At 44.3% G+C, this 16,412-nt stretch overlaps 1 protein-coding gene across 2 annotated transcripts in view; it reads left to right on the top strand.

Moving 5' to 3' along the window:
• PTPN22 (protein tyrosine phosphatase non-receptor type 22) overlaps window positions 1–16,412 on the top strand; it is an 851,713-nt gene that overhangs the window by 248,306 nt on the left and 586,995 nt on the right. The gene's annotated exons all lie outside the window — the stretch shown is intronic.

Here is a 16,412-nt window from a genome sequence, read left to right as displayed (position 1 = left end):
ATTTTAATGTTGCACTGTGGATTATGCAGCCACAACCACCTTTCAGCATTGCAATCGCTGTGTTCTGTATGAGGTGCCCTTATATTAATGTTGCATTGTGGATTATGCAGCCACAGCCACCTTTCAGGATTGCGATCGATGTCTTCTGTGTGAGGGGCTCATATATTAATGTTGCATTGTGCATTATGCAGCCACTGCCACCTTTCAGCATTGCGATCGCTGTGTTCTGTATGAGGTGCCCTTATTTTAATGTTGTATTGAGGATTATGCAGCCACAGCCACATTTCAGCATTGCTATTGCTGTGTTCTGTATAAGGTGCCCTTATTTTAATGTTGCATTGTGGATAATAAAGCCACGGCCACTTTTCAGCATTGCAATCGCTGTGTTCTGTATGAAGTGCCCTTATTTTAATGTTGCATTGCGGAATATGCAACCACAGCCCCCTTTCAGCATTGTGATCTATGTGTTCTATATGAGGTGCCCTTATTTGAATGTTAAATTGCGGATTATGCAGCTACGACCACATTTCAGCATTGCGAACGCTGTGTTCTGTATGAGGTGCCTTCATTTTTAATGTTACATTGCGGATTATGCAGCCACGACCACCTTTCAGCATTGCGATCGCTTTGTTCTGTATGAGGTGCCCCTATTTTAATGGTGCATTGCAGATTATGCAGCCACTACCACCTTTCAGCATTGCAACCGCTGTGTTCTGCATGAGGTGGCATTATTTTAAGGTTGCATTGCGGATTATGCAGCCACGACCACCTTTCAGCATTGCGATCGCTGTGTTCTGGATGAGGTGCCCTTATATTCATGTTGCATTGTGGATTATGCAGCCACAGCCACCTTTCAGGATTGCGATCGATGTGTTCTGTATGAGGTGCCCGTATTTTAATGATGTATTGTGGATTATGCAGCTACGGCCACATTTCAGCATTGCGATCGCTGTGTTCTGCATAAGGTGCCCTTATTTTAATGTTGTCACATTGAGGATTAGGCAGCCACAGGCACCTTTCAGCATTGCAATCGCTGTGTTCTGTATGAGGTGCCCTTACTTTAATGTTGCATTGTGGATTATACAGCACAGCTACCTTCCAGCATTGCGATCGCTGTGTTCTGTATGAGGTGCCCTTATATGAATGTTGCATTTTGGATTATGCAGCCACAGCCACCTTTCAGCATTGCGATACTGTGTTCTGTATGAGGTGCCCTTATATTAATGTTACATTGTGGATTATAGAGCACAGCTACCTTTCAGCATTGCGATCGCTGTGATCTGTATGAGGTGCCCTTATATTATTGTTGCATTGTGGATTATGCAGCCACAGCCACCTCTCAGGTTTGCGATGGATGAGTTCTGTATGAGGTGCCCGTATTTTAATGGTGCATTGTGGATTATGCAGCCACGGCGACCTTTCAGCATTGCGATCGCTGTGTTCTGCATAAGGTGCCGTAATTTTAATGTTGTCGCATTGAGGATTATGCAGCCACCTTTCAGCATTGCGATCGTTGTGTTCTGTATGAGGTGCCCTTATTTTAATTTTGCACTGTTGATTATGCAGCCACGTTCGCCTTTCAGCATTGCGATCGCTATGTTCTGTATGAGGTGCCCTTATTTTAATGTTGTACTGTGGATTATGCAGCCACGCCACCTTTCAGCATTGCGATGTATGTCTTCTGTATGAGGTGCCTGTATTATAATGTTGCATTGTGGATTATGCAGCCACACCACCTTTCAGCATTGCGATCAATGTGTGCTGTATGAGGTGCCCATATTTTAATGTTGCATTGCAGATTATGCAGCCACAACCACCTTTCCGCATTGCGATTGCTTTGTTCTCTAAGAGGTTCCATTATTTTAATGTTACCTTGTGGATTATGCAGCCATGACCACCTTTCAGCATTGCGATCACTGTATTCTTTATGAGGTGACCTTATTTTAATGTTGCATTGTGGATTATGCAGCACAGCTACCTTTCAGCATTGTGATCGCTGTGATCTGTATGAGGTGTCCTTATTTTAATGTTGCACTGTGGATTATGCAGCCACGATCGCCTTTCAGCATTGCGATCGCTATGTTCTGTATGAGGTACCCTTATTTTAATGTTGTACTGTGGATTATGCAGCCACACCACCTTTCAGCATTGCGATGTATGTCTTCTGTATGAGGTGCCAGTATTATAATGTTGCATTGTGGATTATGCAGCCACGACCACATTTTTAGCATTGCGATCAATGTGTTCTGTATGAGGTGCCCATATTTTAATGTTGCATGACAGATTATGCAGCCACAACCACCTTTCTGCATTGCGATTGCTTTGTTCTGTAAGAGGTTCCATTATTTTAATGTTGCCTTGTGGATTATGCAGCCATGACCACCTTTCAGCATTGCGATCACTGTATTCTATATGAGGTGACCTTATTTTAATGTTGCATTGTGGATTATGCAGCCACGGCCACCTTTCAGAATTGCTTGTGATTGCAGTGTTCTGTATGAGGTGCCCTTATATTAATGTTGCATTGTGGATTATGCAGCCACAGCCACCTTTCAGCATTGCGATACTGTGTTCTTTATGAGGTGCCCTTATATTAATGTTGCATTCTGGATTATGCAGCCACAGCCACCTTTCAGGATTGTGATCGATATGTCCTGTATGAGGTGCCCGTATTTTAATGATGCATTGTGGATTATGCAGCCACTGCGACCTTTCAGCATTGCGATCTCTGTGTTCTGCATAAGGTGCCCTTATTTTAATGTTGTCGCATTGAGGATTATGCAGCCACAACCACCTTTCAGCATTGCGATGAATGTCTTCTGTATGAGGTTCCCTTATTTTAATGTTACATTGTGGATTATGCAGCCATGACCGCCTTTCAGCATTGCGATCGCTGTTTTCTGTATGAGGTTCCCTTATTCTAATGGTGCATTGCGTATTATGCAGCCATGACCACCTTTCAGCATTGCAACTGCTGTGTTCTGCATGAGGTGGCATTATTTTAAGGTTGCATTGGGGATCATGCAGCCACGACCACCTTTCACCATTGCGAACACTGTTTTCTGTATGAGGTGCCCTTATATTAATGTTGCATTGTGGATTATGCAGCCACGACCACCTTTCAGCATTACTTGCGATTGCAGTGTTCTGTATGAGGTGTCCTTATATTAATGTTGCATTGTGGATTATGCAGCCACAGCCACCTTTCAGCATTGTGATCATTGTGTTCTGTATGAGGTGCCCTTATATTAATGTTGCATTGTGGATTATGCAGCCACAGCCACCTTTCAGGATTGCGATCGATGTGTTCTGTATGAAGTGCCCGTATTTTAATGATGCATTGTGGATTATGCAGCCACGGCCACCTTTCAGCATTGCCAACGCTGTGTTCTGCATAAGGTGCCCTTATTTTAATGTTGTCGCATTTAGGATTATGCAGCCACAGGCACCTCTCAGCATTGCGATCGCTGTGTTCTGCATGAGGTGCCCTTACTTTAATGTTGCATTGTGGATTATGCAGCCACAGCCACCTTTCAGCATTGCGATACAGTGTTCTTTATGAGGTGCCCTTATATTAATGTTGCATTCTGGATTATGCAGCCACAGCCACCTTTCAGGATTGTGATCGATATGTCCTGTATAAGGTGCCCGTATTTTAATGATGCATTGTGGATTATGCAGCCACGGCGACCTTTCAGCATTGCGATCTCTGTGTTCTGCATAAGGTGCCCTTATTTTAATGTTGTCGCATTGAGGATTATGCAGCCACGGCCACCTTTCAGCATTGCGATCGCTGTGTTCTGTATGAGGTGCCCTTATTTTAATGTTGCATTGAGGATTATGCAGCACAGCTACCTTTCAGTATTGCGATCACTGTGATCTGTATGAGGTGCCCTTATTTTAATGTTGTACTGTGGATTATGCAGCCACGACCACCTTTCAGCATTGCGATGAATGTCTTCTGTATGAGGTGCCCGTATTATAATGTTGCATTGTGGATTATGCAGCCACGACCACCTTTCAGCATTGCTTGCGATTGCAGTGTTCTGTATGAGGTGCCCTTATATTAATGTTGCATTGTGGATTATGCAGCCGCAGCCACCTTTCAGGATTGCGATCGATGTGTTCTGTATGAGGTGCCCGTATTTTAATGATGCATTGTGGATAATGCAGCCACGGCCACCTTTCAGCATTGCCAACGCTGTGTTCTGCATAAGGTGCCCTTATTTTAATGTTGTCGCATTTAGGATTATGCAGCCACAGGCACCTCTCAGCATTACGATCGCTGTGTTCTGCATGAGGTGCCCTTACTTTAATGTTGCATTGTGGATTATGCAGCACAGTTACCTTTCAGCATTGCGATCGCTGTGTTGTGTATGAGGGGCCCTTATATTAATGTTGCATTGTGGATTATGCAGCCACAGCCAACTTTCAGCATTGCGATACTGTGTTCTTTATGAGGTGCCCTTATATTAATGTTGCATTCTGGATTATGCAGCCACAGCCACCTTTCAGGATTGTGATCGATATGTCCTGTATGAGGTGCCCGTATTTTAATGATGCATTGTGGATTATGCAGCCACGGCGACCTTTCAGCATTGCGATCTCTGTGTTCTGCATAAGGTGCAATTATTTTAATGTTGTCGCATTAAGGATTATGCAGCCACAGCCACCTTTCAGCATTGCGATCGCTGTGTTCTGTATGAGGTGCCCTTATTTTAATGTTGCATTGAGGATTATGCAGCACAGCTACCTTTCAGCATTGCGATCACTGTGATCTGTATGAGGTGCCCTTATTTTAATGTTGCACTGTGGATTATGCAGCCACGAATGCCTTTCAGCATTGCGATGGCTATGTTCTGTATGAGGTGCCCTTATTTTAATGTTGTACTGTGGATTATGCAGCCACGACCACCTTTCAGCATTGCGATGAATGTCTTCTGTATGAGGTGCCCGTATTATAATGTTGCATTGTGGATTATGCAGCCACGACCACCTTTCAGCATTGTGATTAATGTGTTCTGTATGAGGTGCCCAGATTTTAATGTTGCATTGCAAATTATGCAGCCACAACCACCTTTCTGCATTGCGATTGCTTTGTTCTGTATGAGGTTCCCTTATTTTAATGTTGCCTGGTGGATTATGCAGCCATGACCACCTTTCAGCATTGCGATCGCTGTGTTCTGTGTGAGGTGCCCTTATTTTAATGCTGCATTGTGTATTATGAAGCCAGGGCAACTTTCAGCATTGCGATCGCTGTGTTCTGTATGAAGTACCCTTATTTTAATGTTGCATTGTGGATTATGCAGCCACGGCCACCTTTCAGAATTGCTTGGAATTGCAGTGTTCTGTATGAGGTGCCCTTACTGTAATGTTGCATTGTGGATAATGCTGCCACGGCCATTTTTCAGAATTGCGATTGCTTTGTTCTGTATGAGGTGCCCTTATTTTAATGTTGCATTGTGGATTATGCAGCCACGGCCACCTTTCAGAATTGCTTGGAATTGCAGTGTTCTGTATGAAGTGCCCTTATTTTAATGTTGCATTGCGGAATTTGCAACCACAGCCACCTTTCAGCATTGTGATCTATGTGTTCTGTATGAGGTGCCCTTATTTTAATGTTGCATTGTGGATTATGCAGCACAGCTACCTTTACGCATTGCAATCGCTGTGATCTGTATGAGGTGCCCTTACTTTAATGTTGTACTGTGGATTATGCAGCTACGACCACCTTTCAGCATTGCGATGAATGTCTTCTGTATGAGGTGCCCGTATTGTAATTTTGCATTGTGGATTATGCAGCCACGACCACCTTTCAGCATTGCGATCAATGTTTTCTGTATGAGGTGCCCATATTTTAATGTTGCATTGCAGATTATGCAGCCACAACCACCTTTCCGCATTGCGATTGCTTTGTTCTGTAAGAGGTTCCCTTATTTTAATGTTGCCTTGTGGATTATGCAGCCATGACAACCTTTCAGCATTGCGATCGCTGTGTTCTGTATGAGGTGCCCTTATTTTAATGTTGCATTGTGGATTATGCAGCCACGGCAAAGTTTCAGCATTGCGATCGCTGTGTTCTGTATGAGGTACCCTTATTTTGATGTTGCATTGTGGATTATGCAGCCACCTTTCAGAACTGATTGCGATTGCAGTGTTCTGTATGAGGTGCCCTTACTTTAATGTTGCATTGTGGATAATGCTGCCACGGCCATTTTTCAGCATTGCGATCGCTGTGTTGTGTATGAGGTGCCCTTATTTTAATGGTGCATTGCAGATTATGCAGCCACGATCACCTTTCAGCATTGAAACCGCTGTATTCTGTATAAGGTGGCCTTATTTTAAGGTTGCATTGTGCATTATGCAGCCACGACCACCTTTCAGCATTGCGATCGCTGTGTTCTGTATGAGGGGCCCTTATATTAAAGTTGCATTGTGGATTTTGCAGCCACAGCCACCTTTCAGGATTGCGATCGATGTCTTCTGTATGAGGGTCCGTATATTAATGTTGCATTGTGCATTATGCAGCCACTGCCACCTTTCAGCATTGCGATCGCTGTGTTCTGTATGAGGTGCCCTTATTTTAATGTTGCATTGAGGATTATGCAGCCATGGCCACCTTTCAGCATTGCTATTGCTGTGTTCTGTATAAGGTGCCCTTATTTTAATGTTGCATTGTGGATAATGCAGCCACAGCCACTTTTCAGCATTGCAATCGCTGTGTTCTGTATGAAGTGCCCTTATTTTAATGTTGCATTGTGGAATATGCAACCACAGCCACCTTTCCGCATTGTGATCTATGTGTTCTGTATGAGGTGCCCTTATTTTAAGGTTAAATTGCGGATTTTGCAGCCACGACCACCGTTCAGCATTGCCATCACGGTGTTCTGTATGAGATAACCTTATTTTAATGTTGCATTGTGGATTACGCAGCACAGCTACCTTTCAGCATTGCGATCGCTGTGATCTGTATGCGCTGCCCTTATTATAATGCTGCATTGTGGATTATGCAGCACATCTACCTTTACGCATTGCAATCGCTGTGATCTGTATGAGGTGCCCTTATTTTAATGTTGCACTGTGGATTATTCAGCCACGACCGCCTTTCAGCATTGCGTTCGCTATGTTCTGTATGAGGTTCCCTTATTTTAATGTTGTACTGCGGATTATGCAGACACGACCACCTTTCAGCATTGCAATGTGTTAGGCGGAAACCTGTGCATTTCCCTCTGGGACCACTGCAAAAGATTTAGGACTACAGGTGTTTGGCAGTAAACCCACTTGGTAGCAGTCTGTACAACACAGATTCACTTGGTAGCTGTGGCTGAGCAGTCAGACTTCTCTCAAGAAGAGTTAGGCAGTATGTGGAGCATACAAAATAGGGCAATTCACACAGTAGAACAAGCAAAAACGGAACAGAGCTTCGGTGTAAAGATATATAGTTATTTATTTATAAAGAAACATCTATGAAAAACACACTGGGCCTCATTACAACTCAGGCATTAAGGGTTAACGCAGTCGTTAACCCTTAACGCCTGATTCCGATTCAATCCCCCTAACAATAGTTCGACAAGTCTAGGTTTCACGGCACCACTTATTTGCAGACAGAGGTGAATGCTTTAACCTAGATGGCACTCTAGTATTCGTTAGGACGGGAGAGAAAAGGCAGGGTACGAAATCAACTCGGTACCAACACTTTTACAAACAAATGCAAGGCAAATAAGGCAGGGTCTACTGTAGATCGCAAAGTTCAGAGGCCAGGCCCACTCGGAGGGAGGCAAGGCGATATGTCCCAAAAAGTATCACAGTGGAAATGCACTTCGAGTCTTTGTTGCAAATTGTTATAGAAAGATTGGACCAGTTCAGAACAGAAAGTTAAGAAAGGTTGGAGGCGACCCAATGGAGAGGGGAGGATTAAGACACCTCACGCTAACCTTCAAAAAGGAAGCCAGGCGGACACGATACCCTGTATGTGGAGAGACAGCTTCGGCGGGGGCAGTTGTTCCTGGCGGTGGATGCAAGTTGGGGCTTTGCCAAGAGAAGAGATGCTCTCGTCGTCGAAGGAAAGTTGAAGATCGTTGCACCACCAGGGAAGAGACCAGCCGCGAAGTGCTCTGTCACAAGGCACCACCTTTTGGTCGCGGTACGGGTTAGTGGCTATCCGGTTGCCGGGGTGCTCTGCACGGGCAATTCGACCACTACGCCCTGGAAGCGAAGAAAAAGCAAAGGGGACTGGTTGTTCCCACCAGTCAGGGGAAGAAGACTCTCCGGCGGGAGATCTCCTCTGTCGTTGGGAAGTGGTGAGTCGGTTCAGCAGGGCTCCAGCGGAGGTGTCCTCATTGCAGGTCGGCTCAGTTTTACCCTCGTCGGATTCTTAGGTCCTGTGGTGACTTCTGAAGATCCAGTCCCAAAAGCCCTGCTTTTATGCAGAAAACCCCCATTCATTCAGCCTAGCTGTCAATCAAAACACGCTAAGTGGTGAGCGGGGTGGCTCACCACTTGGGCCAATCACACCAGAGTGCGACTTGAGTTGGCAAGGCAACTCAGTCCAGGGTGCCTAAACCCCCTCCCACACCCCCTGTGGTACCCAGACAGAATGGCACCACTTTGGAGGACTTCTGTGTAGAAGCCTGCCAAAAGTGGAACAAAGGGCTCAACCTTTGGTTTAGGAGTCACAGAGACGAACACAGACGCCATTTTAAAAACCGAGTTCTGGCAGAAAATACCAACCGATAGATTTATTTAAGATAAATAAACCGGTAGTAGGTTAGAGATTAACGAGAGAAAGTATTAACCTCCAACAATGGGAAGAATCCCATAGGGTTATATTCGGGGTCGAATATAACAAGTAGTTTCCACTGCCACCAGCCAAAACTCGACGAGGGGGGACGGGACAGTGCCCCCTCGAATAACAGACCCAGGAGTAATCGAATTACCCCTACTAGTACGTCCACAATAGGATGGTTTGTACTAGTTCTGTTAGTAAATTTAGGTCTAGTAAAGCCAATGGTGACTTTACATGCCCTGGGAGACAGTAGTCAGTCCCAGGGTATGGAGTCTATGGTGGGGATCCTCTAGGATGCCCCAGTGTTACGGCACGTAGGGTGCGGTGTAACACACATAGAAAAACATATGAGACCCTATGGAGTAAAAGACCCCATAGCCCATAGAACACATTGAAATTCAAAGGAATTACACACATTCATGACCGAGAGTGCGAGAAAAAGAGTCTCACTCTTGGCAGGATGAAAAAAACAAACTCCAGAAATCCAGAAAAGCTGCTGGGGGAATCACTAGGTTAGGAAATTCAGCCTAAACAGAGAATTCTCCCTAACATAATGAATGTCTTCTGTATGAGGTGCCCGTATTATAATGTTGCATTGTGGATTATGCAGCCACGACCACCTTTCAGCATTGCGATCAATATCTTCTGTATGAGATGCCCATATTTTAATGTTGCATTGCAGATTATGTAGCCACAGCCACCTTTCCGCATTGTGATCTATGTGTTCTGTATGATGTGCCCTTATTTTAATGTTACATTGCGGATTATGCAGCCACATCCACCTTTCAGCATTGCGATCGCTGTGTTCTGTATGAGGTGCCCTTATTTTAAAGGTGCATTGCAGATTATGCAGCCACGACCACCTTTCAGCATTGCGATCGCTGTGTTCTGGATGAGGTGCCCTTATATTAATGTTGCATTGTGGATTATGCAGCCACAGCCACCTTTCAGCATTGCGATCGCTGTGTTCTGGATGAGGTGCCCTTATATTAATGTTGCATTGTGGATTATGCAGCCACAGCCACCTTTCATCATTGTGATCACTGCATTCTGTATGAGGTGCCCTTATATTAATGTTGCATTGTGGATTATGCAGCCACAGCCACCTTTCAGGATTGCAATTGATGTGTACTGTATGAGGTGCCCTTATATTAATGTTGCATTGTGGTTTATGTAGCCACAGCCACCTTTCAGGATTGCGATCGATGTGTTCTGTATGAGATGCCCGTATTTTAATGATGCATTGTGGATTATGCAGCCATGGCCACCTTTCAGCATTGCGATCGCTGTGTTCTGCATAAGGTGCCCTTATTTTAATGCTGTTGCATTGAGGATTATGCAGCCAGAGGCACCTTTCAGCATTGCGATCACTGTGTTCTGTATGAGGAGCCCTTATTTTAATGTTGCATTGTGGATTATGCAGCACAGCTACCATTCAGCATTGTGATCACTGTGTTCTGTATGAGGTGCCCTTATATTAATGTTGCATTGTGGATTATGCAGCCACAGCCACCTTTCAGCATTGCGATCACTGTGTTCTGTATGAGGTGCCCTTATATTAATGTTGCATTGTGGATTATGCAGCCACAGCCACCTTTCAGGATTGCGATCGATGTGTTCTGTATGAGGTGCCCGTATTTTAATGATGCATTGTGGATTATGCAGCCACGGCGACCTTTCAGCACTGCGATCGCTGTGTTCAGCATAAGGTGCCCTTATTTTAATGTTGTCGCACTGTGGATTTTGCAGCCACGACCGCCTTTGAGCATTGCGATCGCTCTGTTCTGTATGAGGTGCCCTTATTTTAATGTTGCATTGTGGATTATGCAGCACAGCTACCTTTCAGCATTGCGATCGCTATGTTCTGTATGAGGTGCCCTTATTTTAATGTTGTACTGTGGATTATGCAGCCACAACCACCTTTCAGCATTGCGATGAATGTCTTCTGTATGAGGTTCCCTTATTTTAATGTTACATTGCGGATTATGCAGCCATGACCTCCTTTCAGCATTGTGATCGCTGTTTTCTGTATGAGGTTCCCTTATTCTAATGGTGCATTGCGTATTATGCAGCCATGACCACCTTTCAGCATTGCAACTGCTGTGTTCTGCATGAGGTGACATTATTTTAAGGTTGCATTGGGGATCATGCAGCCACGACCACCTTTCAGCATTGCGAACGCTGTTTTCTGTATGAGGTGCCCTTATATTAATGTTGCATTGTGGATTATGTAGCCACAGCCACCTTTCAGGATTGCGATCGTTGTGTTCTGTATGAGGTGCCTGTATTTTAATGATGCATTGTGGATTATGCAGCCAATGCCACGTTTCAACATTGCGATCGCTGTGTTCTGCATAAGGTGCCCTTATTTTAATGTTGTCGCATTGAGGATAATGCAGCCACAGGCACCTTTCAGCATTGCGATCGCTGTGTTCTATATGAGGTGCCCTTATTTTAGTGTTGCATCGTGGATTATGCAGCACAGCTACCTTTCAGCATTGCGATCGCTGTGTTCTGTATGAAGTGCCCTTATATTAATATTGCATTGTGGATTATGCAGCCACAGCCACCTTTCAGCATTGCGATCGCTGTGTTCTGTATGAGGTGCCCTTACATTAATGTTGCATTGTGGATTATGTAGCCACAGCCACCTTTCAAGATTGCGATTGATGTATTCTGTATGAGGTGCCCGTATTTTAATGATGCATTGTGGATTATGCAGCTACGGCCACCTTTCAGCATTGAGATTGCTGTGTTCTGCATAAAGTGCCCTTATTTTAATGTTGTCGCATTGAGGATTATGCAGCCACAGGCACCTTTCACCATTGCGATCGCTGTGTTCTGTATGAGGTGCCCTTATTTTAATGTTGCATTGTGGATTATGCAGCACAGCTACCTTTCAGCATTGCGATCGCTGTGTTCTGTATGAAGTGCACTTATATTAATGTTGCATTGTGGATTATGCAGCCACAGCCACCTTTCAGCATTGCGATCACTGTATTCTGTATGAGGTGCCCTCATATTATTGTTGCATTGTGGATTATGCAGCCACAGCCACTTTTCAGGATTGTGATCGATATGTTCTGTATGAGGTGCCCGTATTTTAATGATGCATTGTGGATTATGCAGCCACGGTGCCTTTCAGAAATGCGATCTCTGTGTTCTGCATAAGGTACCCTTATTTTAATGTTGTCACATTGATGATTATGCAGCCACGGCCACCTTTCAGCAATGCGATCGCTGTGTTCTGTATGAGGTGCCCTTATTTTAATGTTGCATTGTGGATTATGCAGCACAGCTACCTTTCAGCATTGCGATCGCTGTGACCTGTATGAGGACCCTTATTTTAATGTTATACTGTGGATTATGCAGCCACGACCACCTGTCAGCATTGCGATCGCTATGTTCTGTATGAGGTGCCCTTATTTTAATGTTGTACTGTGGATTATACAGCCACGACCACCTTTCAGCATTGCGATTAATGTCTTCTGTATGAGGTGCCCGTATTATAATGTTGCATTGCGGATTATGCAGCCACGATCACCTTTCAGCATTGAAACCGCTGTGTTCTGTATGAGGTGGCCTTATTTTAAGGTTGCATTGTGGATTATGCAGCCACGACCACCTTTCAGCATTGCGATCGCTGTGTTCTGTATGAGGTACCCTTATTTTGATGTTGCATTGTGGATTATGCAGCCAGGGCCACCTTTCAGAATTGCTTTTGATTGCATTGTTCTGTATGAGGCGCCCTTACTGTAATGTTGCATTGTGAATAATGCTGCCATGGCCATTTTTCAGAATTGCGATCGCTGTGTTCTGTATGAGGTGCCCTTATTTTAATGGTGCATTGCTGATTATGCAGCCACGACAACCTTTCAGCATTGCGATCGCTGTGTTCTGTATGAGGTGCCCTTATTTTAAGGTTGCATTGTGGATTATGCAGCCACGACAACCTTTCAGCATTGCGATCGCTGTGTTCTGTATGAGGTGCCCTTATATAAATGTTGCATTGTGGATTATGCAGCCACAGCCACCTTTCAGCATGTCGATCGCTGTGTTCTGTATGAGGTGCCCTTATTTTAATGTTGCATTGAGGATTATGCAGCCATGGCCACATTTCAGCATTGCCATTGCTGCGTTCTGTATAAGGTGCCCTTATTTTAATGTTGCATTGTGGATAATGCAGCCATGGCCACTTTTCAGCATCGCAATCGCTGTGTTCTGTATGAAGTGCCCTTATTTCAATGTTGCATTGCGGAATATGCAACCACAGCCACCTTTCAGCATTGTGATCTACGTGTTCTGTATGAGGTGCCCTTATATTAATGTTGCATTGTGGATTATGCAGCCACAGCCACCTTTCACCATTGCGATACTGTGTTCTGTATGAGGTGCCCTTTTATTAATGTTGCATTGTGGATTATGCAGCACAGCTACCTTTAAGCATTGCGATCGCTGTGATCTGTATGAGGTGCCCTTATTTTTATGTTGCACTGTAGATTATGCAGCCACGACCGCCTTTCAGCATTGCGATCGCTATGTTCTGTATGAGGTGCCCTTATAGCAATGTTGTACTGTGGATTATGCAGCCACAACCACCTTTCAGCATTGCGATGAATGTCTTCTGTATGAGGTGCCCGTATTATAATGTTGCATTGTGTATTATGCAGCCACGACCACCTTTCAGCATTGCGATCAATGTGTTCTGTATGAGGTGCCCATATTTTAATGTTGCATTGCAGATTATGCAGCCACAACCACCTTTCCGCATTGCGATTGGTTTGTTCTATATGAGGTTCCCTTATTTTAATGTTGCCTGGTGGATTATGCAGCCATGACCACCTTTCAGCATTGCGATCGCTGTGTTCTGTATGAAGTAACCTCATTTTAATGTTGCATTGTGGATTATGCAGCCACGGCCACCTTTCAGAATTGCTTGGAATTGCAGTGTTCTGTATGAGGTGCCCTTACTTGAATGTTGCATTGTGGATAATGCTGCCATGGCCATTTTTTAGAATTGCGATCGCTGTGTTCTGTATGAGGTGCCCTTATTTTAATGTTGCATTGTGGATTATGCAGCCACGGCCACCTTTCAGAATTGCTTGGAATTGCAGTGTTCTGTATGAAGTTCCCTTATTTTAATGTTGCATTGCGGAATTTGCAACCACAGCCACCTTTCAGCATTGTGATCTATGTGTTCTGTATGAGGTGCCCTTATTTTAATGTTAAATTGCGGATTATGCAGCCGCGACCACCTTTCAGCATTGCGATCTATGTGTTCTGTATGAGGTGTCCTTATTTTAATGTTGCATTGTGGATTATGCAGCACAGCTACCTTTACACATTGCAATCGCTGTGATCTGTATGAGGAGCCCTTATTTTAATGTTGCACTTTGGATTATGCAGCCGCGACCGCCTTTCAATATTGCAACCGCTATGTTCTGTATGAGGTGCGCTTATTTTAATGTTGTGCTGTGGATTATGCAGCCACAACCACCTTTCAGCATTGCGATGAATGTCTTCTGTATGAGGTGCCCAGATTTTAATGTTGCATTGCAAATTATGCAGCCACAACCACCTTTCCGCATTGCGATTGCTTTGTTCTGTATGAGGTTCCCTTATTTTAATGTTGACTGGTGGATTATGCAGCCATGACCACCTTTCAGCATTGCGATCGATGTGTTCTGTATGAGGTGCCCTTATTTTAATGCTGCATTGTGTATTATGCAGCCATGGCAAACTTTCAGCATTGCGATCGCTGTGTTCTGTATGAAGTACCCTTATTTTAATGTTGCATTGTGGATTATGCAGCCACGGCCACCTTTAAGAATTGCTTGGAATTGCAGTGTTCTGTATGAGGTGTCCTTACTGTAATGTTGCATTGTGGATAATGCTGCCACAGCCATTTTTCAGAATTGCGATCGCTGTGTTCTGTATGAGGTGCCCTTATTTCAATGTTGCATTGTGGATTATGCAGCCACGGCCACCTTTCAGAATTGCTTGGAAATGCAGTGTTCTGTATGAAGTGCCCTTATTTTAATGTTGCATTGCGAATTTGCAACCACAGCAACCTTTCAGCATTGTGATCTATGTGTTCTGTATGAGGTGCCCTTATTTTAATGTTAAATTGCGGATTATGCAGCCACAACCACCTTTCAGCATTGCGATCTATGTGTTCTGTATGAGGTGCCCTTATTTTAATGTTGCATTGTGGATTATGCAGCACAGCTACCTTTCAGCATTGCGATCGCTGTGATCTGTATGAGGTGCCCTTATTTTAATGTTGCACTGTGGATTATGCAGCCACAACCACCTTTCAGCATTGCAATTGCTGTGTTCTGTATGAGTTGCCCTTATATTAATGTTGCATTGTCGATTATACAGCCACAGCCACCTTTCAGGATTGCGATCGATGTCTTCTGTATGAGGGGCCCGTATATTAATGTTGCATTGTGCATTATGCAGCCACTGGCACCTTTCAGCATTGCGATCGCTGTGTTCTGTATGAGGTGCCCTTATTTTAATGTTGTATTGAGGATTATGCAGCCACAGCCACATGTCAGCATTGCTATTGCTGTATTCTGTATAAGGTGCCCTTATTTTAATGTTGCATTGTGGATAATAAAGCCACGGCCACTTTTCAGCATTGCAATCGCTTTGTTCTGTATGAAGTGCCCTTATTTTAATGTTGCATTGCGGAATATGCAACCACAGCCCCCTTTCAGCATTGTGATCTATGTGTTCTGTATGAGGTGCCCTTATTTGAATGTTAAATTGCGGATTATGCAGCCACGACCACCTTTCAGCATTGTGAATGCTGTGTTCTGTATGAGGTGCCTTCATTTTTAATGTTACATTGCGGATTATGCAGCCACGACCACCTTTCAGCATTGCGATCGCTGTGTTCTGTATGAGGTGCCCTTATTTTAATGGTGCATTGCAGATTATGCAGCCACTACCACCTTTCAGCATTGCAACTGCTGTGTTCTGCATGAGGTGGCATTATTTTAAGGTTGCATTGCGGATTATGCAGCCACGACCACCTTTCAGCATTGAGATCGCTGTGTTCTGTATGAGGTGCCCTTATATTAATGTTGCATTGTGGATTATGCAGCCACAGCCACCTTTCAGGATTGCGATCGATGTGTTCTGTATGAGGTGCCTGTATTTTAATGATGTATTGTGAATTATGCAGCTACGGCCACCTTTCAGCATTGTGATCGCTGTGTTCTGCATAAGGTGCCCTTATTTTAATGTTGTCACATTGAGGATTATGCAGCTACAGGCACCTTTCAGCATTGCAATCGCTGTGTTCTGTATGAGGTGCCCTTACTTTAATGTTGCATTGTGGATTATGCAGCACAGCTACCTTTCAGCATTGCGATCGCTGTGTTCTGTATGAGGTGCCCTTATATGAATGTTGCATTTTGGATTATGCAGCCACAGCCACCTTTCAGCATTGCGATACTGTGTTCTGTATGAGGTGCCCTTATATTAATGTTACATTGTGGATTATAGAGCACAGCTACCTTTCAGCATTGCGATCGCTGTGATCTGTATGAGGTGCCCTTATATTATTGTTGCATTGTGGATTATGCAGCCACAGCCACCTCTCAGGTTTGCGATG

The sequence above is a fragment of the Ambystoma mexicanum genome, chromosome 13, assembly GCF_040938575.1.
Source record: "Ambystoma mexicanum isolate Mex_15411 chromosome 13, UKY_AmexF1_1, whole genome shotgun sequence".
Lineage (NCBI taxonomy): Eukaryota > Metazoa > Chordata > Amphibia > Caudata > Ambystomatidae > Ambystoma > Ambystoma mexicanum.
This window is presented reverse-complemented; position numbering and strand designations above follow the sequence as displayed.